Genomic DNA, 25,824 nt, shown 5'->3' on the forward strand with positions numbered 1-25,824 from the left:
ACTAAATGAAGAGTATTTCCAATACAACCTAGAACAGATAAAGGGTATGTTAAGCCACAAATCTCTATTAAATATACCTTGAATTTTATGCATACATATCTCTGAATATATTTGCATATATACATATACATATATAGTGTATGTGTATCTGTGTATGTATGATAAATTCAACCTATTACTTTAAAAGATATCCTGCTTATTTTTGTTTCCTTATGAATTTACATTTGGTAACATTTGTATATTTATTTTTCTTTCCTTTCCTTTCTTTGACAATACCATTGCTAACTGTTCTCTTTTACCTAAATTCCTCACACCATAATTCTCAAAAGGAAAAAGCATATTCAAGTAATACAAACTCATATATACTTCATAATTGCCTGCAATAATTGTTGGCCATTGCATTGAATTCTTAAGTCTTTTAAAATTGTGTTTCTTTATAATGTAGTTACTTATTAAATTGTTCTTCTGGTTATGCTTGTTTGACTTTATATCAGTTCATTCAAGTCGTCTCCTGTTTCTCTGATGTCATCATTTTCATCTTCTATTACAATGGAATAATCTTCCATTTTATAGACCATAATCATATAGGTCATAATTTGTTCAGTCATTCTCCAAATGGTGTGTACCCCTTTTGTTTCTATTTATTTTTCACAACAACAACAACAAAAGTTATAGAATATTTTTACACATTTGGATCTTTTCTTTCTTTCATTTCTTTGAGACATAGTTCTAGCTGTGGCATTTCTGAGTCAAAGCGCATATAGAGTAGAGTTTGTGATTTGAAGTGTGAAGTTCTAAATTGCTTTCTACAATGTCTGGACAATACAAAATTTCTGGACACCAGAAATCTATTACTATGCCTATATTCTTATAGTCACTCCAATAATTGCCATTTTTTTCCATCTTTGCCAAACTGACAGATTGCTACACAAACTCAGAAATGTTTTAATGAGCATTTCTTTAATTACTTGTAATGGAATTTTTTTTCATATGTTTGCAGATAACTTGGATTTCTTCCCTTCAAAAGTGATTGTCCATATATTTTAAGCATTTATCTTTTCAGAAATGGCTATCATTGTTATATTTTGATTTAGTTCCTTATATATCTTGCACATGAGATTTTTTATGAAAGAAACACTACAAAATATTTTCCTAATTGGCAATTTCCTTTCTTATTTAACTATAATGATTTTACAAATAAAACCTTTTCAAACTTACATAGTGATTTTTTTTTATTTTATCTCCTATGACTGTCTCTGTCCCCTGTCTAATCATGATTTATTCTTCTGTCTATAATTACAATAGATATTTAAAAGAAGCAATAGAAGTTAAGAAGAAATGGCAAGAATACACAAAAGGACCATAAAAGGAAGATCTTAACATCACTGATAACCACAGTGGAGTGATTACTGATCTAGAGCTAGACATGTTGGAGAATGAAATAAAGTGGACCTTAGGAAGCATTGCTAATAATAAGGCTAGTGGAGGTGATAGAATTCCAACTGAACTTTCTAAAATCCTAAAAGATGATGCTGATAAAGTGATATACTCAATATGCTGGAAGATTCAGGGAACTCAACAGTAGCTATTGGATTAGAAAAGATCACTTTATGTCCCAATCCCAAAATAGGTGATGCCAAAAATGTTCAAATTACTGAACAATTGTGCTAATTTCACATGCCAGCAATGTTATGTTTAAGATTCTGCAAGCTAGTCTTCACAATGTGTGAATTGAGAATTACCAGAGGGGCAGTCTGGTTTTGGAAAAGGCACAGAAACTAGAGAACAAATTGCTAAGGTTGGCTGGCTTATGGATAAAGTGAGGGAATTTCAGGGAAAAAAAAAGAAAAAATCTGCTTCTGCTTCATTGGCTGCACTAAAGTCTTTGACTGTGTGGACCACAATATGTGGCAAGTCCTTAAAGAGATGGGAATATCAGATTATTTTACTTGTCTCCCAAAGAGCTGTATGTTGCCATGAAGCAAGTTAGAACTGAACAAGGAACAAATGATTGATTTAAGATTGAAAAGGAGTATGAGGAGGCTATATATCATCACTTTAGTTCTTTAACTTACATGCAGAGATCATCATGTGAAATACTAGGTTAAATGAATCAAAAGTCAGAATTAACATTGCCAGAAGAAATATCAACTATCTCAGATATACAAATGATACCACTCTGATGCCAGAAAGTGAAGAGGAATTAAGAAGTCTCTTGATGAGAATGGAAGAGGAGAGTGTATAAGCTGGCTTGAAACTTATAATTTAAAAAATCACTAAGATCTTGGCAACTGGTTCATAGAGGGAGAAGAAATGAAAGCAGTATTAGATTTTACTTTTGTGGGCTCAAATATCATTGCAGATAGTACTGCAGCCATAAAATTAAAAAGACTTTTGCTCCTTGGAAGGAAAGTTATGGCAAATCTGGACAGCATACTAAAAAGCAGAGACATCACCTTGCCAACAAAGATCTGTATCAGTAAAGCCATAGTTTTGTTTGTTTGTTTGTTTGTTTGTTTTGTTTTCTAGTGGCAATGTATGACTGTGATATTTGGTTTATGAAGAAAACTGAGTACTAAGAATTGACACTTTTGTATCATGATGCTGGAGAAAACTTTTGAGAGCCACTTGGACAGCAAAGTGGCCAAATAAATCAATACTTACTGAATTAATTCATGCTTTTCACTGGAAGGTTAAATACTGAAGCTCAATTTTAAATATTTTGGCCACATAATGAGAAGATAAGATTTATTGGAAAAGATCCTCAAGTTGGGAAATATTGATGGTCAAAGAAAAAAGTGACAGCAGAGGATGAGAAGGATAGATTTTGTCATGGAAAAAAGGAACATGAATTTGGACAGACTTTGAGAGATAGTGGAGAATAGAAGGGCCTGGAGTGTTATGGTCCATAGGGTCACAAAGAATTGAACATGATTGAACAATTGAACAACATTTTTTACTTTAGTGTTTATTACAGTGTTTGTACTGTTGATATGTCTCCCTTGTTCATTTAAATTTTTACAAGGTGATTTTTTAAAAAATTTACATGTATACATTTAGATCTTATTGTTATATGTATTGTGAGATTTTGATCTGAACAAATTTTTTCCAGACATTTTTCAAGTTTTCCTAGAATGCTTTTGTTGAATGGCATTTCCTTACTCTAGTATTTCTAGGATTTTCATTTATTGGATATTATATTACCATTTTTATTTCTGTATGTTGTGTATCTAATGTTTCACTAATTTACTTTTCTATTTTTAAGTAGTATTACTTAATGTTGATGACTATTAACTTATAGTACAGTTTGAGAATGCCTTCACTATTTTTTTTAAAGTTTATACCTGAAACTGGTGTTGCGCATGGCTGCCATATCCATCTACTTAACACAGACCTATTGTGATTTTTGGCCAAGGTAGTTTTGCCTCCTTGGGGAGATAGTTATTTTATATCATTTTTCAGGAAATGGAAATAATCAAGGTCCATCTGGGGGGCAGCTGAGTGGTGCAGTGGATAGAGTGCCAGGCCTGGTGTCAGGAAGACTCATCTTCCTGAGTTCAAATCTGGTCTCAAAAACTTACTAGCTCTGTGATCCTGGGTAAAGTCTCTTAACCCTATTTTGCCTCCTTGGAGAGATAATTATCTTATATAATTTTTTTTTTCATGAAATGGCAATGGTCAAGGTCAATATCTTCATCTTTCTTCATTTCCCAGTTTTCCACATTAAAAGCTCATTAAAACAGATTAGGTTGAAACTACTGTCACTATGCACTATCTCTTCTCATATTTATCTTTTCTACTAATTTCATGGTAATTATTACCTTTTCTTTAATTGATGGATTATGCAAATGTCCATAGAAAGTTAATGTTGAAATAATTCCCATATTAATAATTAGTTGCTTTCTGTCTATTCATATAAAAACTTTGTGTTTCTCTCTCTCTCTCTCTCTCTCTTTCTCTTTCTCTCTCTCTATCTCTCCCTTCTCTCTCCCTCTGTGTGTGTGTGTGTGTGTGTGTGTGTGTGTGTGTGTGTGAGAGAGAGATACTGTTCCATACAATGTCTAGCCACCAAGGAAACAGATAGAAGAAAGATGAGTCCTTTGCTCTTTTTTCCCTAGCCCTTTCCCCTTATTGCACTTGTCTTTTATTCTAGTAGTCACTATCCCTCCTCATGTTTTCCTTACCTATTAACATTATTCTAGCTAATGTCATCTTCTTCCTTTACATTTACCCATTTACCCATCTCACAAGAGGCAGTTCCTTCCTACTGTTCTCTCTGATTATCTAGGCCTAAAGATATTTTTCATTTACCTGGAACACTTATCTTCTGTATACACTTTAAGCTTTTACCATCCTCATTCTGGTATTGTTGTTTGAGTGCGTATATGTTTATCTGTTCCCTCAACTAGATTACAAACAAGTTGAAAGCAAAAATATTTTTTCTTCAGTATTTACAAGGGTGTTATCTCTATTTTAGAGGGTCTTAATGTGTGATTTGATTTGTGATCTGTGTAAGAAAACATCAGTATAAACTCTATTAATAAGAATTTTAAGTAATTTATAGTTTCATTTAATTGACTTTGGCCATTAAGAAATTAAGAAAATTGCCCATGAACACTCAGCTGGTATGAGCCAGAGGGTGAAAAATAAAACCAAATGTTTCTAAATACCTGATATCTTATAATTAAAAAGCACTTAATAAATGTTTCTAAAATGGTTCTATTGATTCATCCCTCACTTCCACATCTCCTCTATTCTCTTTTTTCTTCCTCTTTTTTCATATTTGATGATTCTCATTTCTTTTCTTTATCATTGTCACTTCATTGATATCTCATAAAATACTTTTTCTTTTCACTCAATATTTTTGAGGGTTAGGATGCCCATCAATTGGGGAACGGCTAAAGAAGTTGTGGTATGATTGTGATGTAATACCATTGTGGATGAACCAGATGCTTTCAGAAAAACTCAGAAAGACTTACTTGAACTGATACAAAGTGAAATGAGTAGAACCAGGAGAATATTGTACACTTTGATGGCAATATTGTAAGGTGATCAACTGTGAATAACTTAGCTATTCTAAGCAATAAGATGATTCAAGACAACTCTGAAGGACTTGTGATAAAAAATGCTATCCATCCCCAGAGAAATAACTGATGGAGTTGGAGATGGATTATTTTGTATAATCTCCAAGAGATGGAGGTTCACAGAGTCAGTATCCAAAGGAATTTTGACAGACCAGAATATTGTTTTGAATCTAAGAAAATGAGATTCAATAGAGACAAATATAAAGCCTTTCTCTTGGGTACAAAAAATCATCTTCACAATTATAGAATGAAGAAAGCATTTTTGGACAGAAATTGTTCTGAAAAAGATATAGGAGTTTAATTGGTTCCAAACCAAATTTGAAGTAGTGGTATGATATAATTATCAAAAAGCAAATGTGATCCTAGACTGCCTTAAGAGACAAGGAACTTCCAGAAATAGAGAATGATAGACCTGTTGTACTATGTCATCATCAGAATCCATCTGGAGTATTATATTCTGTTCTAGTGAGCACAGTATAAAAAAGACATTAAAAAGTTGTAAAATGTCCAGAGGACAACCTCCATTATGAGGGGCCTGAACTCTATGTCACATAAAGGTTGGTTGGGAATATTTTACCTGGATTCAGAGGAGACATGATAGCTATCATGAAATACTGGAGCATTATCACATGGAGGAGATATTATATCCATTCTGTTTAGACCCCAGAGGATAAAACTAGGGGCAAAAGGTAGAAGTTGCAAAGAGGCCCATTTAGGCTGGCTGGCAGGAAAAGAAAATGAAATAAAACTTCCTAATAATTAGGAGCTGTTAGAAAGTGGTGGTGGATTCTATCAAGAAGTGGTGGATTCTATCTCCTTGGAGGTCTTCAAGAAGAAGCTGGATGGCTTACCACTTGTTGGCTAGGTCACAGTGGGTATTTCTTTCATATATGGGTAGGACAATATAGTTATTCCCAACTCTCACATTCAATGATTCTGAGGTCTTGACCAAACATCAGTCAACAGCAAGCAACCTTTCAGCTTAATGGTGTGTTTTAAATTTTAGAAAAATAAAAATAACATAATTTAAAAGCAAGAAAGATGTTGATTAATATGTGATCTGTCATAAAGTTACCCACCTTTCATCCCAATAAAATCTTCACCCTTTAAACCTTTTTCCCACTTTTCCCATTTCCCAGCCACATGGTAGAATTACTGAAGTTTTATTAAAAGTAACAGAGGTATAGTTATAGTGCATTACGGAACAAAGGAAGTAATGGAGTAAAGGGTAATGGAGTCAGGAAATCTAGGTGTAATTCCTGGCCCTGACACTTTATAGAATGATTAAAATGACTTAATCTTTCTGACCCTCAGTTTCCTTACTTGAAAAATAATAAAGTTGTACTGGAAGGTTTCTTGTTCTTACGTTTTTTGCTTCAGGAAGAAAGGAAAGGGAAGGGAGAGAAGGAAAGTAGAGATAATAGACTTATACTATCTCCTTTGCAGTGTTGCTGTGATAAAAGTGCCTTATAAAACTTAGACTGCTATATAAACGTGAGCTATTATTTTTACAAGTATATTGAAGAAGCTTGCTTAAGAGAGTTCTTAAATCTTATGAATTTTAACAAAATTTACATAAGAAGCTTTTTAAAAACAAAGCTTTCTCACATGTGCAAAACAGAAAAAAAAATGAGGAAATAATTCTAGTTAGTGATGCCAGCTCCTGTAATAAAAGGAATGATTTTTATATTAACTGGATCTCATCCCAGAGCAAAATCAGTATTTAAAGTCAGGCAGCTCACTTGTAAAGTGGATGACTTGTGTCCTGAGCAATTGCTGATTAAGACATTTTTTAGGACCTATTTTCTTTTTGTTTAAAACTTTTTTTTCCTTTAAAAGCTTGGCACAAAGCAGGAAAGTTTTCAGTACTAAAAGAAAAAAATCACATAATAAAGACATTAATGCAAAGATCAATGCCATTAGGACAGATTCATGGATATCTTAACATATTTGATTTATTCAAGTCAACTCAACAAAGATTTATGGAAGACATACTATCAGCAAGGAACTGCTAGTTGTGATGGATAAAAAGATACAAGCGAAAAGAACAAGAAGCTCATATTCTATTTGGTGAATATAATATGTACACAGAGAAGTAATATGTTTTAATGTTTTCATTCAATATCGTAGACATTGGAATTGGTTTTCTTTAAGTGTTATTGATGCTTTTTGTTTTTACATCATGGTTACTTCTGAATATGTTCTTCTCTGTGAAAGAGGGCATTCCTTTTAACACAGGTAGGCGGAAGGACAATTAAAGAAAACCAACCAACACATCAAATGTGTGTGATAGCTTAGGCAGCATTTGGTGTTTTCTTATTTTAGTAATTTCAATTGTATCTGACTCCTCATGACCCCTTGTTAGGGTTTTCTTGGCAAAAACACTGTAGTGGTTTGTCATTTCTTTCTCTAGCTCATTTTACAGATGAGGAAACTGAGGCAAACAGGGTTAATTGACTTGCCCAAAGTCACACAACTAGCAAATGTCTGAGGCAGGATTTGAACTCCAGTCTTCTTTGCTCCACACAATACAAGTCTATCCATTCCATTACCTAGCTGCCCCTAGACAACATTACACATCACTAATATCTCCATAGAAACTAGGGAAGTGCATTGTTTCCTTGTCAGTTCTCTACTTTAATGCTTAATCCTTATAATTATGCATAATTCAATTTCATTTTATTGTTCTATTTGCCAGGATGTATACAGTTTTCCTTGCTCTGTTTCTTCTACAGTAGATCAGAAAAGTTTTCTCATGATTCTCTGAATTTGTCACATTCATTTTATGAAATAAACATTCCATTTATTGATATATCATGATTGAGCTAGTCATTTCAAAATTGAAGTGTGTTTCTAGCACAAAAAGTATAGCTATATATATAGGTGCATATGGAAGTTTTTAAAAATCAATAGTATAATTCAGTTATATTTCTAGCAATAAATTATCTGGATCAAAGGATGGAAATTTTAGACACTTTATTTTCTCAAATGAGAATCCAATGAGGTAATATTTGTTAAAAACCTCTTAGCACAGTGACTGGAACAAAGTAGGCACTATAGAAATACTTGTTCCCTTCCTTGCCTCCCTTTATTTACATCATACAAAATTGCTTTCTTAATTAGCTATATTAATGAATAAATCCACCAATAATGTATTAGTATGCCTGTCTTTGCACAAACCTTCCGATATTAAGTATTAATACCTTTTGTCATCCTTGTACATTTTCATAGTATGAGATGAAACATAAGGTTGTTTTGATTTTTTATAATAATATACACATATGTGAATGTGCATGTGTGTGTATTTTGGTGTGTATGTAAAATATTCAAGTAATAAGACCAAGAACAATTTCCTGATATAGAGGGAAAGGGGGAGTTGGAAAAAATAGAGACAGTAATCCCCATTAGTAGGCATCCTAAAACATCAAGACTTAAGAATTGAATCAGAACCCATGTTGCTCACTGAAGAATGCCCAGCATCCAACTGACTACATGTCTGCATGTGTGAGTAGGGGAGTACTTGCCTTTTTGACTCATTACACAATTATTTTCCTGATTCCATTTCCCCAACATTTCATCCCAGATCACTAAGTACTATAAACGTAAAGTGCTTGGGGTAAAAAAAATGGATATTCTTACTTCTTAGTTCTTACACTACAGTTGCTTCTTATTCATGTTCCTCTGAACCAAGCTTTTCACAGAACAAAAAGAATAAAACAGGTCAGACATAAAGTAAATGGCAAATTCTAGCCAGATCTTCTAGTACCAAAGTACAGTGGTCATTTCCCTATAATCATGTCCTCCATTAAAAAAAGAAAAAGAAAAAAAAATGTTTCTCTTTTTTCCTCTCTTTTAACTACTGTTTCAGTCTCTTCCTTCTGCAAGTTTTTGCCAGAAATTGTACTGTGTTATTCTGTATATGTTTCTTTCTATCCTCTCCCTCATCCCCAACCATCCCCCTTTAACTTCATGGTGCCTACTGCTCCAGGGAAAGTGTTGATTTAATTTCTTCACATAAATGATTATAAACTTTAACTCTTTGTGTCTCAGTTTCTTCAACTGCAAAACAAGGTTTTTAGACTCCATGGTGGCCAAGACATTGTCCAGCTCTGTGTCTATATGCAAGAAGGAAGAAACAATATTGTTCATTTCTCTGCCTTCCTGTCACTGTAGCCTACCCTCATTCTTTTTTTCATCTCTTTTTTTAAAGCTGATGACAATTAACTCAGTGTGACATGAAAGAAGGGGCTAGTGGGCCTTGGATTTTATTAATGGAAAATCTTTCTGTACCCTCACTCCAAAATTCTACTTTATCTCATATAACCCCATTACTATTTTCTACTTACATTTTTTAGTCCAGTACAAAATCCTCTCTAAATTTAGAACAATAAGAGGAAAAAATAAGAGTCAATACATAACATTTCACTTTGCAGACAATTTTACTAGGATTGATCATTTATGAGTAGAGAGTAAGTTATATTATTGAACTAATTCAAAAACCAATGATACACATGTGGTTTATTTGCCTTATAGACTAGATCATATCTGAGAGTTATGGCTAGTGCTGTGCTACTTAGCTATATTAAGGGTAAATGCCCTCTGATTAAATTGAAAAGGAATATGATTGAAGTTCAGCGTGTTGGCCTTAAATTATAGGTCTATCATGACAGCTAAGCATCCGAAAACTCCTTATGGAAACGAGAAATATGAACTCCTTGATAAAGCTTCTTATTGCAAATATAAGGGATCAGAATAAAATCCTAATTCCATTAATAAACAAGGTAGTGTATTAGAGCCAAAATAATATCAGAAATATACCTTTCATAATAGCATTAAAATGTTGCTTTGAGTTTTGCATAAGACTTTACAAATAGTATTTCATTTTATCTTCACAACAACCCACAGAAAGAGGTACTATTTTTATCTCCATTTTATGCATGAGAAACTAAGGCAGACTGAGGTTAATGGATTTGCCCATACAGCTAGTAAATGTTTAAAGTCAGATTTGAATTCAGATTTCTCTGATTCCATGGATAGCACTCTTATTTATTGCACTAATTAGCTGCCTAATGGGTTAGAAAAAAAATGTTACTAATCTAGGCCCTACCATTAATTTGTGAAATGATCTTGGACTAGTCACTTATTATTTCTCAGCCTCCATTTCCTCAACTGTTAAATATAGAATTGGACTTGATTTCTAAAGCCCTTTCATCTATAATATTCTTTGATTTTAAGATCGGTAGATTTCTTTCAATATATTAATTGATTGTGTACATTTTTTTCCTTTTTTGTCATTAAAATATTATTTGCTATATGGGATGGCTCACTCAGAGGGGAGGGAAAAGGGATACTGGAGAAAATATGATGATAAAAATGCAAAATACTTTAATGAAAATTTATTTTAAAAAAGATTAATAAAAAAAAAAAGATTAATGGTGGATAGAGCACTGGTCCTGGAGTTAGGAGGACCAGAGTTCAAATGTGGCCTCAGACATTTGACACTTACTAGCTGTGTGACTCTGGGCAATCACTTAACCCAAATTGCCTTAACAAAGTAATAAATGAATGAATGAATGAATGAATGAATGAATGAATGAATGAATGAAGATTAATGAATGGCAAGGAATGGAAAATTCTAAAAGACAGGACTTTAGCAGTCTACCAAGTTAAAGCCTTTTTCTGAACTCTTCCTTTTTCAGTTCCTTTTATGCCTGATGGATCACACTCAAAGTTCTGCTCTTCCAGAAAAATTTATTTGTTTTATGAACTAGGTTGGCAACAAAGTTAATTGTCAAGTTTAAGCATCAATTGGAAGAATTGGTTTCACTCATACCCACAATTGATTGTTGATTATAGCATAAGGTGAACTAATAGTTTGGAAAAGCTACTTTTTAAAAGATAGGAAAAATGATTTTTAATGAATGAGAAATAATGATGGAAAATATCCAACACAGGCACAATTGTTTCACAATCCATTGTTTTTGGTGGGTTGCTTAAAAAACACATTAGATGGAACAGAATTATTGGGTATAGTAAGTAAAATAGAAGCATTAAGTGGATAGTTGACTACACAATGTTATAGTGCCATTTTATCACAGGAATTAGCTGCAAGATTTTAATCATGTTATCCCAAAATGTATATTCAGAACATCCTCTATGAAATGTAAAATGCGTGTGATTCTTCAGAAAAGAGAAGGGTAGCGACATAGACTTTTCTAGAATAGGAGGTAGTGACTCTAGTGCATACTAAATAAATTAATTAATTATGGATAGATAGGGTTTATAAGATGAGGCCTGCTAATAATCACACCTTCCCTATAATATAAATATAGATTTGAGATGGAGCTAGTTCAACTTCATGTTTTTTTTAGATGAATAAAGAAAGATCTAGAATGAAGAAGTAACTTGGCCTATGTTGTACAGATAATAAGTAGTACCACTGACATTCTAGCCCAAGTCTTCTGCCTCCAAATACTGTTTTCCCTACTATTTTTTTATTTGAGGTCAAAGCTGCAAGATTATTATTATTATTATTGGTTTGGTCCTTTCTTTTTTTTAAAGATTATTTATTTTTAGTTTTCAACATTCACTTCCACAAGATTTTGAGTTCCACATTTTCTCTCCATCTCAATCCTCCCTAAACCCCAAGACAACATGTATTCTGAATACAATTTCTCCTAATCTGACCTCCCTTCTATCTCCCCACCATTCTCTCACCCCTTCCTCTTCTATTTTCCTGTAGGGCAGGATAGATTTCTCTACCCCATTGCCTGTGTATTTTATTTCCCAGGGGCATGTGAAAACAATTTTTTCACATTTGTTTTTAAAACTTTGGGTTCCAAATGTTCTCCTTTTCTCCCTCCCCACCCACTCTCATTGAGAAGGCAAGCAACTCAATACAGGTTATACGTGTGTAGTCATGCAAAACACTTCCATAATAGTCATGCTGTGGAAAACTAACTATATTTCCCTTCATTCTATCCTGCCCCCCTGCCATTTATTCTATTTTCTCTTTGGACCTTGTCCCTCCTCAGAAGTGTTTGCTTCTGATTACTCACTTCCCCAATTTGCCCTCTCCTCTATCATCTCCCTGCTCTCTTATCCCCTTGCCCTCTATTTTCCTGTAGGGTAAGATAGTTTTCCATACCCAATTGAATGTGTATATTATTTCCTCCTTAAGCCAAATCTGATGAGAATAAGATTCACTTATTCCCTCTCACCTTCCCCTGCTTCCCCTCCACTGTAAAAGCCTTTTCTTGTCTGTTTGATGTGAGATAATTTATCCCATTCTACCTCTCCCTTTCTCCTTCTCCCAATATAGTCCTCTTTTACCCCTTAATTTTATTCTCTAGATATGACCCATTCATCTTCAACTCACCCTGTACCCTCTATCTATCAATCTATCTATACATATAACTCTTTACCCCACACAACTACCCTAATATGGACAAAGGTCTCATGAGTTACAAATATCATCTTTCCATGCAGAGATGTAAACAGTTCAACCTTAATAAGTCCCTTATGACTTCTCTTTCCTATTTGCTGTTTCATCCTTCTCTTGAGTCTTGTATTTGAAAGTCAAAATGTCTATTCAGCTTTGTCTTTTCATCAAGAATGCTTGAAAGTATTTTATTTCATTGAATGTCCATTTCCCCCCTGAAAGATTATACTTAGTTTTGTTGGGTAGATGATTCTTACTTTTAATCCTAGCTTTTTTCACATCAGGAATAACGTATTCCAAGGCCTCTGATCCCTTAATGTAAAAGATGCTAAATCTTGTGTTATCCTGATTATATTTCCACAATACTTGAATTATTTCTTTTTGGCTGCTTTCAGTATGTACTCCTTGACCTGGAAACTCTGGAATTTGGCTATAATATTCCTGGGAGTTCTCCCTTGGGGGTCTCTTTCAGGAATGATCTGTGGATTCTTTCAATTTTTATTTTACCCTCTGGTTCTAGAACATCAGGGCAGTTCTCCTTGATAATTTCTTGAAAGATGATGTCTAGATTCTTTTTTGGATCTTGGCTTTCAGGTAGTGTAATAATTTTTAAATTATCTCTCCTATATCTATTTTCCAGGTCAATTATTTTTCGAATGAGATATTTCACATTGCCTTCTATTTTTTTTTCATTCTTTTGGTTTTGTTTATAATGTCTTGATTTCTCATACAGCCATAGCTTCCAGTGGCTCCATTCTAATTTTTAAGGATGTTTTCTTTTCAGTGAGCTTTTGGACTTTCTTTACTATTTGGCCAATTCTGCCTTTTAAGTCATTCTTCTCTTCATTGGCTTTTTGGACCTCTTTTGCCATTTGGGTTAGGCTATTTTTGAAGGTATTATTTTCTTCATTATTTTTTGGGGTCTCCTTTAGCAAGTTGTTGACTACTTTTTCATGATTTTCTTGCATCACTCTTATTTCTCTTCCCAGTTTTTCCTCTACTTCTCTTACTTGCTTCTCAAAATCCTTTTTCAGCTCTTCCATGGCCTTGGACTGATTCACATTTTTCTTGGAGGCTTTGGATGTAGGAGCTTTGACTTTATTTTCTTCTTCTGGTTGTATGTTTTGATCTTCTTTGTCACCAAAGAAAGATTCTATGGTCTGATGCTTTCTGCGTGGTTTGCTCATGATCACAGCCAATTTCTTGCATTTTAAACTCTTTGTTAAGGTAAGGGTCTGCTTCCAATGTGGAGAATGTACTGTCCCAAGCTTCAGGGGTTTTGTGCAGCTGTTTTCAGAGATACTTCTAGGGACCTGTAAATTTTCAGTTCTTCCAAGGTGCTGTGATCAAGGGCAAGGTATTTACTCCTTTCCTGGCCTGTGCTGTGGTCTATGAGTGACTACTAGCACTCTTTTCTGTCTTGGAACTGTGAGGAGGATTTTCTCTCCACTGCCACTACAACGTCCACCACACCAGCACTCCTCCTTGCTCCCGAATCTCCACCCATAACTGAGACCCGGATCCAAGCATGGGTAAAGCAAGAGAATCCTGCACCAGCAAAGGGATCCCTGCAATCTCTCTGTGATCAGTCAGTAGATACCCCCTCAGTCTGTAGGCCAGAAGCTCTGGAAGCAGGTACCACCTCAGTGCCATGCTCACGGACTGGGTTTGGACCATGTTTCTCTCTCACTGCAGACACAGACATTTCTTACTGACCTTCTAAGTTGTCTTTGGCATTTGTGGGTTGAGAAGTTTGGAAACTGCCACAGCTGCCTGTGATTCAGTCCTCTGAGGCCTGCTCTAGGTTCACTGAGGCCAGGTCTTTGCCTGCTTGAACACCCACACTGAACTGCATTTCTGTCCCAGACAGATATGATAGATTTTTCTAATCAACCATCTAGGTTGTCTCGGGCTGGGAATTTGTTTCACTGTGTCTTCTTGTGATTTCTGCTGCTCTAGAATTTGTTTAGAGCCAATTTTTTTACAGGTATTTGGAGGGGTTTGCAGGAGAGCCCAAGCAAGTCACTGCATTTACTCTGCCATCTTGGCTTCACCCCTCCTCTCCCCTACTACTTCTTCAACCAGGCAAAACACACAGCACACGCGCAAACACATCACTCCATTTGTCTGACTACCTTTTGTGAATTCTTTTTTATATGTCTCTGATGTTCATTTAGCTTTCTTTTACCTGCATAAAAAAAACATTTAATGAGTGGGAACTTGTGGTGACTTTGCACACCCACAGTGATAATAGGCAGCTAGGTAATACAGTATATAGAAAAATCAGTATTGGTGATCATAAACACCTGAGTTCAAATCTGACCTCAGTCCCTTAGTAGGTATGTGATTCTGGGCACATTATTTAACCTTTAACTGCCTCAGTTTCCTCATCTGTAAAATGTGGTTAATAATAAGACCTTTCTTCCAAGGTTATTTTGAGGGGAAAATGAGACAGGATTTGTCAAGCACTTTGCTAATCTTAAATCTATCTATCTATCTATCTATCTATCTATCTATCTATCTAGTATTATTTTCAACATCAGCTTTGTTATTTTTATTCATTGTATGCTTATTATATCAATAGTTTGTTTTCTTTGATATTACTTATCCCATGCAATAGTGTGGAAAACTTAATTAACTTTGGGAAACCATAAAGACATAGATGTGACTTTAAAAATAATTTAAAACATTTGAGGTAATAGTATATGAAGTAAGCATATTGATTTATTAAAAGAACAAATATGCTAGAATGTGTTCATCAAAGAGTTTTATATTTCAAAGAAATACTCTTGAGAGCTTATGAACTTATTCTAATAATGCTGTCACTACTCAAACTGTTTTTTTTTTTTGGAACTCTCCTTTTTAGAACTGCCTCTTGAACTTGGAAAGTCTTCATTTATTGAAAATTGACTTGCTTTTTGAAACATTACAAATATTTTTTTTTACCAAACCAGGCAATTTGTGTGGGTGAATATTCCCATTTTCAGATCAAAATCACGGTGGAATCATTATATAGTGAGACTGCTGTCCATGAATGACCGATAAACTAGTTCTCAAAGCAATTCCAAAATGGAAATCCCAAAATCATCTTTAAAGAATGACATTACTACTGAAATAATTATGGACTCTCAAAGAAACTAATTTAAAGAAAATTAAGTAATTGGATTAAAATTTTATATAGTCATGTGCATTTTGTTTGTCATCTCATTGATTTACAGTCATAGCGTATAATTCAATGTAATATTGAAATGTATCTAAGAGAAAGTCAACACCACAATCTGAGGCCTAAATTCAATGGAATCTTCATACTGGCCTTTTGGAATAGTAGGGCAAAACCAATTCTCATAGGTCACAGAGATGGGCAATGTGCTTACAACAGTAGGATTCCAAAAGGCTTATAGCCAGCACTCTAGTAGCCAACATTGCAGTCATAGCAGAAGACAGGGAAAGCAGCCATTAGGGCAGATGGTACACCACAGGACCTGCCAAGAGGCCTGATGCCAGCACTGGGAATTATAATACCTAGGAAGTCTGTAGCACCTGGACCATCTAATTCAGAGACACAAGAGATAAGAGGAGCATATCTGGGTAGTCCCAGCACCCTGGGCCTTGAAGGAAGCATATGACTATCAATCCATCAATTAATCAATAAACAGAGGCATGGAAGCAGTGGAAAGAGTTTAGAAACCATCAAATTGGTCAATTTAGCTAATATAAAACATGTGAAAGGGAGTAATAAGCAATAATTCTGGAAAAGTAAGCTGGAACCAAAGTGAAGGATTTTAAATGTAAATTTTCTATATTATTATTTTTTATTTCAATAAATATTTCTCAATTATATGACAAAAATGAAGAATTATTTTTTTTTAATTTGGAGTTCCAAAACCTTTCGCTTTCCCTATTCTATCACCCATCCTTGAGAATATGAGCAATTTGATAGAGATTGCATATGTGTACTCATGCAAAATATATTTCCATATTAGCCATGTTGCAAAAGAAAACACAAAAATTATAATAATAAAAAAGAAATTAAAAATCACTCTTCAGTCTGAATTTAGAGTTCATAAGATGTTTCTGGATATGGGTCCTTTGAAATTGTCTTGGATCATAATCTTAATCAGAGTAGCTAAGTCTTTCACAGTTGATCATCCTTACAATATTATTGTTGCTATATAAGATGTTCTCCAGATTCTTCTCACTTCACTTGACATGAGTTCTTATAAGTCTTCCCAGGTTTTTTTCTGAAATCATCTGGCTTGTCTTTTCTCATAGGACAATGGTACTCCATCACAATCATATACTGCATCTTTTTGAAGCACTCCCCAATTGGTGGGCATACTTGAAATTTCCAATTCTTTGCCAGCACAAAGAGACCTGCAATTAATATTTTGCATAAATAGTTACTTTTCTGTTTTCTTTAAGCTCTTTGGGATACAAACCTAGTAGTAATATTGCTAGGTTAAAGGGTACACATAGTTATCTAGCCCTTTGGGCAAAATTCCAAATTATTCTTACAGAATGGTTTAACTAGTTCAAAAAAGCAAAGTTTCCCAGTATTTCCACATCCCCTCCAGCATGTGTTATTTTCCTTTTCTGTCATGTTATTCGGTCTGATAGGTGTGAGGTGGTATCTTAGAATGGTGCCACAGAAATATTGGAAGGATCATCAAGTGCAAAAGACTTAGCCGCTCTGACCAAGATAACAATCCAAGGCAATTCCAAAGCTCTGATCATGAACTGTACTATCTACTTCCAGACAAAGAATTGAAGAATTTTAAATGCACACTGAAACATTTCTTTTTAATATCTTTATTTTTATTGTTATATTTTATTTTGTTTTTGTGTTCTGTTGCAACATGGCAAATATGAATTATGTTTAAATGACCTCACACATATAATCAAAATCAAGTTGCTTGCCTTTTCAAGGATGGGAGACAAGCAAAAGGGAAGAAGAGTATTTTGAACACAAATTTGAAGAAAATAATTTTTTTCTTTTTTATTTAATATAATTTTCTTTTTTTCCAAACACATGCAAAGAGTTTTAACATTCATTTTTATAATAATTTGAGTTATAAATTTTCCTCTGTTCCCTCCCCTCTTCCAAAGATAGCAAGCAATCTGATATAGGTCACACATGTACAATCAGGTTAAACATATTTCCACATTAATCATGTTGTGAAAGAAGAATCAGAACAAAAGGGAAAAATGCAGGAAAGAAAACATTTTTAAAGTGAAAATGGTATGCTTAGATCTGCATTTAGACTCATCATTCTTTCTCTGGTTGTGGATAGCATTTTACATCAGAAGTCTTTTAAAATTGCCTTAGATCATTGCATTACTGAGAAGAACTAAGTCTATCAAAGTTATTCACCCCATAACGTTGCTATTACTGTGTACAATGTTCTCCTGGTTCTGCTCACTTCACTCAGCATCAATTCATGTAAGTCCAGTTTTTTCTGAATTCTGCCTACTCATCATTTCTTAAGGAAAAATAATGTTCCATTATATTCATGTACTACAACTTGTTCAGCCATTCTCCAATTCATAAGCATCCCTTCAATTTCCAATTCTTTGTGACCACAAAAAGAGATGCTATAAATGTTTTTGTACTTGTGGGTCCTTTTCATTTTTTCATAATCTCTTTAGGATACAGACCTGGTAGTGTTATTGCTGTATCAAAGTTTTATAGTTCCAAATTGCCCTCAAGAATGGTTGGATAAAAATTGTTTGACTGTCATTTGTTGGGTCTTCCACTCCAGAATTTGTTTTGAGATATGATTTTAATTCTGTTAGAAGAGGGATTTGGGGAGTTCAGTCAAATCCCTATCTTTACTCTGCCATCTTGGCTTTGACTTCTGTCTTTTCACAATGAAATATTTTAAAGCAGAAGTGGGATAGGGATATCTCAAATGTCCTTAGAAGCAACCTAAAATCTGGCTTCTGATCTTGTTACTCAATGGATTTTTTCCCCAAAGTTGTGGGTTTTTTTTTAATGCTAAATGTGATAGATTGCTTTTGAACCTCTTCCACTGTGACCTTTCTGCAGAATTTTTCTTCTAATAACACTTCTTTCTGTTGGTTCATCTTTTATCTATTTCTTCCCTTTGCTGGATCATCATCTTTAGCTTACCCACTGACTGTAATTCCATTCCAAGGCTCTTTTATAGGAACTCATCTTTTCTCTCTCTTCCTCTGACTTGGTAAACTGATCAGCTTCCATGAATTAGTTATCATCTTTATGCAAATAAAGCATCTGAAACTGAATACCTGGAACCTCCTTGTCCTGGAAAAGCCTACTCTCCCTGTAGCTTGCTCACCCTGGAATATCTTTCCTTGATGTCTGTTCCCACTCTTACAATTTATGTGTTCCTCCTGGAGCTTCTATTTGGTGGAAGATCAGGTTAGTGTTCCTTCATTTTGCTTCTGAATCTGTACTTTAAAACCATGCTCTTTGAAAGTTAGGTAACTTCAGTCTTCACACACCCCCACATACACACCCTTGTACTATTCAATCTCATTTTGTATATTGAATTCCCCATTAAACTTTAATTCCTTTGAGGATAGGACTTGTCTTTCTTTTACCTTGTCTTTTATCGTGTGCTTAGTACAGTCTGGCACATACTGCACACTTATTTTTTTCATCATTCCTTCCATATGATTTCCACATCCAGTTTCATTCTCTTTCCAGTCCTATGATTATTTTATGAATCACAACCTATTCATTGAATATTTCTAACAAGACATTCTATAGACATCTCAATATCGACATGTGCATAATGCATCTACTTAAATTTCTCCTCAATTCCACCACCCCTCTTGTAAAGTCTACAAATTGTTTAAGGTACCACCATCCTTCCATTCTCCTAGGTTTATAATGTTGTCAGTACTGTTGATTCTTCATATTTCACTGCATATATCCATTGAATTGGTAAATATTATAATTCTACCACTGCAACACCTTTCTCACATTCATTCCCTTCCCTCTTTTCACAGAGCAAACACATTGTATTAGGATGTAAAAACCTCACAAACAAATGCAGAAAAGTAGAAATTTCAAATGCATCCATTTCAGATCATAATAGAGTAAAAATTACATTAAATAACATGTCATGATAGATTAAAAGTTAATTGGAAATTTAAAAATCTAATCCTAAAGAAGGAATTGTTCAAAGAACAAAAAATAAAAACATAATTATTTTATTAAAGAGAATGACAAAAATGAGAAAATGTTCCAAAATTTCTTAGATGCAGTCAAAGAAGTCCTTAAGAGAAAATTTATATCACTTAATGTGTACATCAATAAAATACAGAAAGAGCAGATCAATGAATTCAGAATGCAACTAAAAAAATAGAAAAGAAGAAACTAAACATCCCCAATTAAGCAACAGTAGAGAGAGCCCTGGGCTTGGAATCAGAAAGACTTGAATTCAAATCTAGTCTCAGAAACTTATTAGCTGTGTGACCCTGGAGAAGTCATTTAACATCTGTTTTGCCTTAATGCACCGGAAAAAAATGACAAACAACTCCAATATCTTTGCCAAGAAAACCCCATGGAAACTGTTTGCTTGCTATAGTCCACAGAGTCATAAAGAGAAGGACATAACTGAATGACTGAACAACAGCCACCACAAACATCAAAATGGAAATCTTGAAAATCAAAGAAGAGATTAATAAAATTGAAAGTAAGAATACCATTGAACTAATAAAGTGAGGAGATGGTTTTATGTAAAAAACCAGTAAAATATATAACCTATTGATTAATTTGATTTAAAAAAAGAAAAACCACCAAAGTGCTAATATCAGAAATGAAAACTGCTTATGTAAGATGAAATTAGGGCAATTGTTAGGAGTTATTTTATTCAACTACATGGCAGTAAAATTGACATTCTAAGTTTAATAGATGAATAGTTTAAAAATATGATTTGTCCAGATTAATAGAAGAGGAAATAGAATAGCTAAATAACAATATGTTTGAAATAATCTTCTTAAGAAAAAATGCCAAGGACCATATGGTTTAAAAGTGAATTCTACCAAATATTTAAGAACAATTAATCCCAATATAATATAAATTATTTTGAAAAAATAAGCAAAGGAGTCCTGCCAAAGTCCTTTTTTGACACAAATATGCTCATGATTCCTAAATTAGGGAGAGCAAAAACAGAGAATGAAAACTATAGACCAATTTCTTTAATGAAGTTCATGAAAAAATTTTAGATAAAATACTAACAAAGAGATTACAGCAATATATCACAAAGATCATATACTATGAGCAGGTGGGATTTATACTAGCAATTCAGGGATGGTTCAATATTAGAAAAACTATCAGCGTAATTTACCATATCAATAGGAGACAACAAAAATCATATGATTATGTCAATAAATGCAGAAAAGACATTTAACAAAATACAATATCTGTTCTATTGTAAACACTACGTTACAGAGGAGTCAATGAAACCTTTTTTAAGATGATGAATAATATCTGTCTAAAACCAAGAGCAAGCATTATCTATAATGTGGATAAACTTGAAGTCTTACAAATAAGGATGCCCATTTTGAATATTATTATTCAATATTGTAAAAGAATTGCTAGGTATAGCAATAAGACAAGGGGAAAATGTGAAGGAATAAAATAAGCAATGAAGAAACAAAACTATCACCCTTTGCATAAGATACAATGGTATGCTTAGAAAACCAAAATCAACTAAAAGATTAATTGCAATAACTTCAATAAAGTTGTAGAATATAAAATAAACCCACAAAAATCATCAGCATTTTGATATGCTACCAACAAAATCCAGCAGCAAGAGATAGAAGGAGAAAATTCATTTAAAATAGCTGCAGAAAATACAGAATACTTGGAAGTGTACCTGCCAAAACAAATCCAGGGACCATATGAACACCGTCATAAAACACTTTTTTTATACAATTAAAGACAGGTCTAAACAATTGAAGAAATATTCTTGCTCATAGACAGGCCAGGCCAGTATAATAAAAATGACAATTCTACCTAAGCTAATTTACTTATCCAGTGCCTTACTAATCAAACTACCAACGAATTATTTTATAGAGCTAGAAAAATAACAGCAAAACTCATTGGAAGAACAAAACGTCAAGGATATCAAGGGAACCAATAAATAAAACAATTTTAAGGAAGGTGGTCAGATTTCAAACTATAGTACAAACTAGTAAACACCAAAACAGTCTGGTACTGGCTAACAAATAGAGTGGTGGGTGAATGGAATAGATTAGGTACACAATACACATTAGTAAATGACCATGACAATCTAATATTTGACAAACCTAAAGATTTGTGCTTTTTTGGTAAGGAAAAGTTTGACAGAAACTAGGCATAGATCAACATCTTACACCATATACTAAAGTAAGGTCAAAATGGATAGATTATTTAAGCATACTGTTGTAAGTACACTATGGGAGCATGGAATGATGTATCTGTCAAATCTCTGGAAAAGGTAATAATTTATGACCAAACAAAAGATGAAGGAAATTATAGGAATTAAAACAGATAATTTTGATACCTTGAAATTAAAAAAAATCACATCAGCAGAAAAAAAAACTTAGGCAGACAAAATTAGAAGAAAAATAGAAATAAAAAAAACAAGTTTCTCTGATAAAGACCTCATGTCTCAACTATATAGAGATCTGAACCAAAATTATAAAAATAAAAGCCATTCCCTACTTACTACATGATATTTAATTGTGATGGAATACTATTGCACTATAAGAAATTATGAGCAAGATGTTTTCAGAAAAAAAAAAAAACTTGGGAATACTTATATGAGCTTATACAAAGAGGAGTGAAGAAAACCAGAAGAACATTGCACAAAGTAACAGCGATATTGTAAGGATGATCAAGTATGAGAGACTTAGCTACTCTGATCAAGTCAGTGATCCAAGACAATTGCAATGGACCCATTATGAAATATGCTATCCTCCTCCAGAGTGGCAACTGATGAACTCTGATTTCAGAGTGAAGCATACTATTTTTGTACTTTATTTTTATTGTTTTACTTTGTGTTTTCTTTTGCAACATGGCTAACATTGAAATATATTTTTCATGACTTCACATGTATAATTGATATCAATTCGCTGGCCTTCTCAAAGTGTGGGGAGGAGGAGGAGAAGGGAGGGAGAGAATTTAGAACTATATTTTTAAAAGGAGCGTTAATTTTTTTACATGTAATTGGGAATTAATTAATGAAATGAATAAAAATAAGTAAAGTGGGAAAAAATGAAACAAAGTGGTTTTAACCAGATTTCAACCAGCTTTGGTTGGAACATTATGTCAAACATTTTTGCTAAAAATACAATCCTTAAATTTCCTGCATAACGTATTTTGGGATTTCATCATCAATAATAATGATTAATTGTATCTCTTGTTTAAGCAAAATTTCAATGTTCATGGGTGTTCAGTTTAATGGAGTGTGTATGTACTGTAAATAGAGAAGGAATATCCATGATTGATTAATTAGAACTTAAAGTAAATTTCCTTTTATCCTCAATCTTACAACCATAAATTTCAAACAAGTGAATAAATAAAGTGCTAATTAATTGATAAATGAATAAATAAGTAAACAAATATATATGTATGTAGACGTTTACATATAAGAATATAGGTATAAATATTAATAAATATGTATGTATACTTGCACACATACATATATGAATATACACACATATATGTTTGTGTATCAGTCGACAAACAATAATTAAGCACTTATTTTGTGTGCCAGGCACTGTGCTAAGCAGGAATACAAATACAAGCAAAAAGAAAGACAGCCTCTAATCTCAAAGGAACTAAATTTCGAATGGGGACTGCAATACATAGAAGAAAAATGAAAAGGAAAAGGAGATGAAGGTACCAGGTTTGGGGTAATGATGGAGAACTTTAGAGGAGTGCAGACTGGTAGGAAATGAAGAGATGACTGGTATGGGATCCATCTTCAGTTGGAGATTCTGGAAGGAGCTCTCCACCCTCCAATGAGAGAGAGGGCCTCCAAGGAAAGAAAGTACTTTCATGATGTCAGTTCCAGGGATGAAGTGATCTTTCAGGATGTAGAGATTTCTGGGAAATAATGAAGTCCAGAGGAGTGCAACCTAGTTGGAAAAAAAGAGATAGGTGGCCTAGACACCTTCCTTAATACACGTTCAAATGTTATAAGCATATTTAACCTCATATATGTTTGCATATAACATATATATGTATATTATATATGTATACATACACTTGTTTATATATACTCATGTTTATAAATGTAACACATGCAGATATACATGTGTGTATATTATTTGATCTGCTTTTTTTCAGACAACTACAAGAGATAAAACATCATTAAGAGTTATTAGAAAAAACAAACTCCCAAGGTATGTCCCTACAATTTTCCCCCCAATAACCTAAACCTTCTACATCTCATTTAGAGATGTGCTTCTTTAACAGATTATCTTAACAGTGACCACAATACTGCAAATTTTTGAACCTGTCTTTGGAATCATAATTTGTAAAATGTCAAAATTATGATCAACATAGTTCAGATAAATGTGATTAAAAGCTAAGAACTATAGCAGGAAGTTAAATAACTATACACAAATGGTTCAAAAGTTATTCCTAGTGACTCAATAATCTTTAATCTAAATCTCTTATTGGTCTTCTCCAAATAAAAAACTTTTCCCTATGTAACTTTCTTGATTTATAAGTTTTTTTTTCTTTTGAAATACAGGGGAAATTTAACTCATTCTCACAGAGCTTTTCTGTTATGATTCACTTGGATGATCAGCCCAACTAAATCAGAAATTTAGCTAATAAGCCACAAACATTACAAGGCTGCGAATCATATTTATCTGCTGTAGACATGGAGAGGAATAAGCTGGTGTCATTATACCTGGTATGGATAAATAACTGCTACTGTGAAATAAAAGTGATTTCTTATAACTGAATTGTGAAAGGCATTACGGCTATGTCTGTTCCCAAGAAACCTGAGTATGAAGCTGACAGTCAAATATCTGTTGCAGTACCCCACTACATGCTAAAATGATGCTGGCATTTATTTGACCCATTAAAGCATATTGCAAAGGCCAGAAAAGAATACAGAATGACTGAAAATCTGGACAAGTATTATACAATAAAGGTTGAGGTAAAAAAAGTTACATCCATATGTGCTTTTTAGTTAATCTCTACTGTTGTCTTAAATGATATTCTTTCAAAATGTCACCATCTTTCAAATAGTAAACAGCAGCAGCAGCAGCAGCAATAGCAGCAGTCATAGCAGTAGTGGTAGTAGTAGTAGCTGTGGTTACATTTGTGATTGTTTATTTTCATAGCTCTTCTGACCTAAAGACATGATTATTTGGTTGGCTTACTTTAGTTTCTTTTTATCAAGAATGGTAATAGGAGTGAATGTTTGCTTTCTCTATCTCCTTTGAGACTCTAAAGCACAAATTAACAGACAAGCATCTTTCTCACCCAAGCATCAGTATACATAGAGTAAAGTCTATCACATCATTCTTGGTTGCATTTATATGTGTTATTGGCAAATTATCTGGTAAAAGTCCCAGGGTCTGTGTTGTTTTTCCATTTAATTGTGGCAAAGCTTCATGTGAACAAAATTACAAAATCCATTGTGTCAGATGAAAGCTGTCTTTTGCTTATCATTTACATAGAGATATGGTAGTAGCCATTACTAAAGTTTGATACCCAAAATAACAATGATGGCTATTAGACAGTCCATTACTTCTTATACTTTTGGCATGGTGTACTAAACCACTTTTTTGTTGAAAGTATGGTTATGTGCATCTATATCCATTTCTATTCTTCTGTACTATTATTTGAGGTAATATATATTGATGACTAGATGTACCTCAGAGGCTTGAACTATGATGCCATTGACCAATAATGCTTCAAGGTGGCTTCTAATGTCTACCAGAAAGCTGTACCTTATAGATTGTTCCTTGGGCATATCCCACATGCCCTTCAAGGAGTGAGAATATTCCTGTCTTCTTATTAAACTTTCGGCTCTGTCAATCCCATTGTTGTTGGTGTTGTTGTTGTTGTTGGTGTTGTTGTTTTGTGATTCTGGAGAATCACTAAATTCAGATTTCTCAAGATTCTCTTTTAAGGTTTGGAGAGTAGTTCACTTATATTATTACCATGAATGTATGATTCTATATTCTTCTAGGTTTTTGCATCAGTTTCATGGATAATCAAAGTGTAAAGATTTTGGGTCCCATATTGTTCTTTACAGTATTCTATTAGTATTTTCAATAAGTCAGAGTTGATTTCAAGAA

Source organism: Vombatus ursinus, unplaced genomic scaffold (genome assembly GCF_900497805.2).
Source record: "Vombatus ursinus unplaced genomic scaffold, bare-nosed wombat genome assembly UNPS02014807.1, whole genome shotgun sequence".
Lineage (NCBI taxonomy): Eukaryota > Metazoa > Chordata > Mammalia > Diprotodontia > Vombatidae > Vombatus > Vombatus ursinus.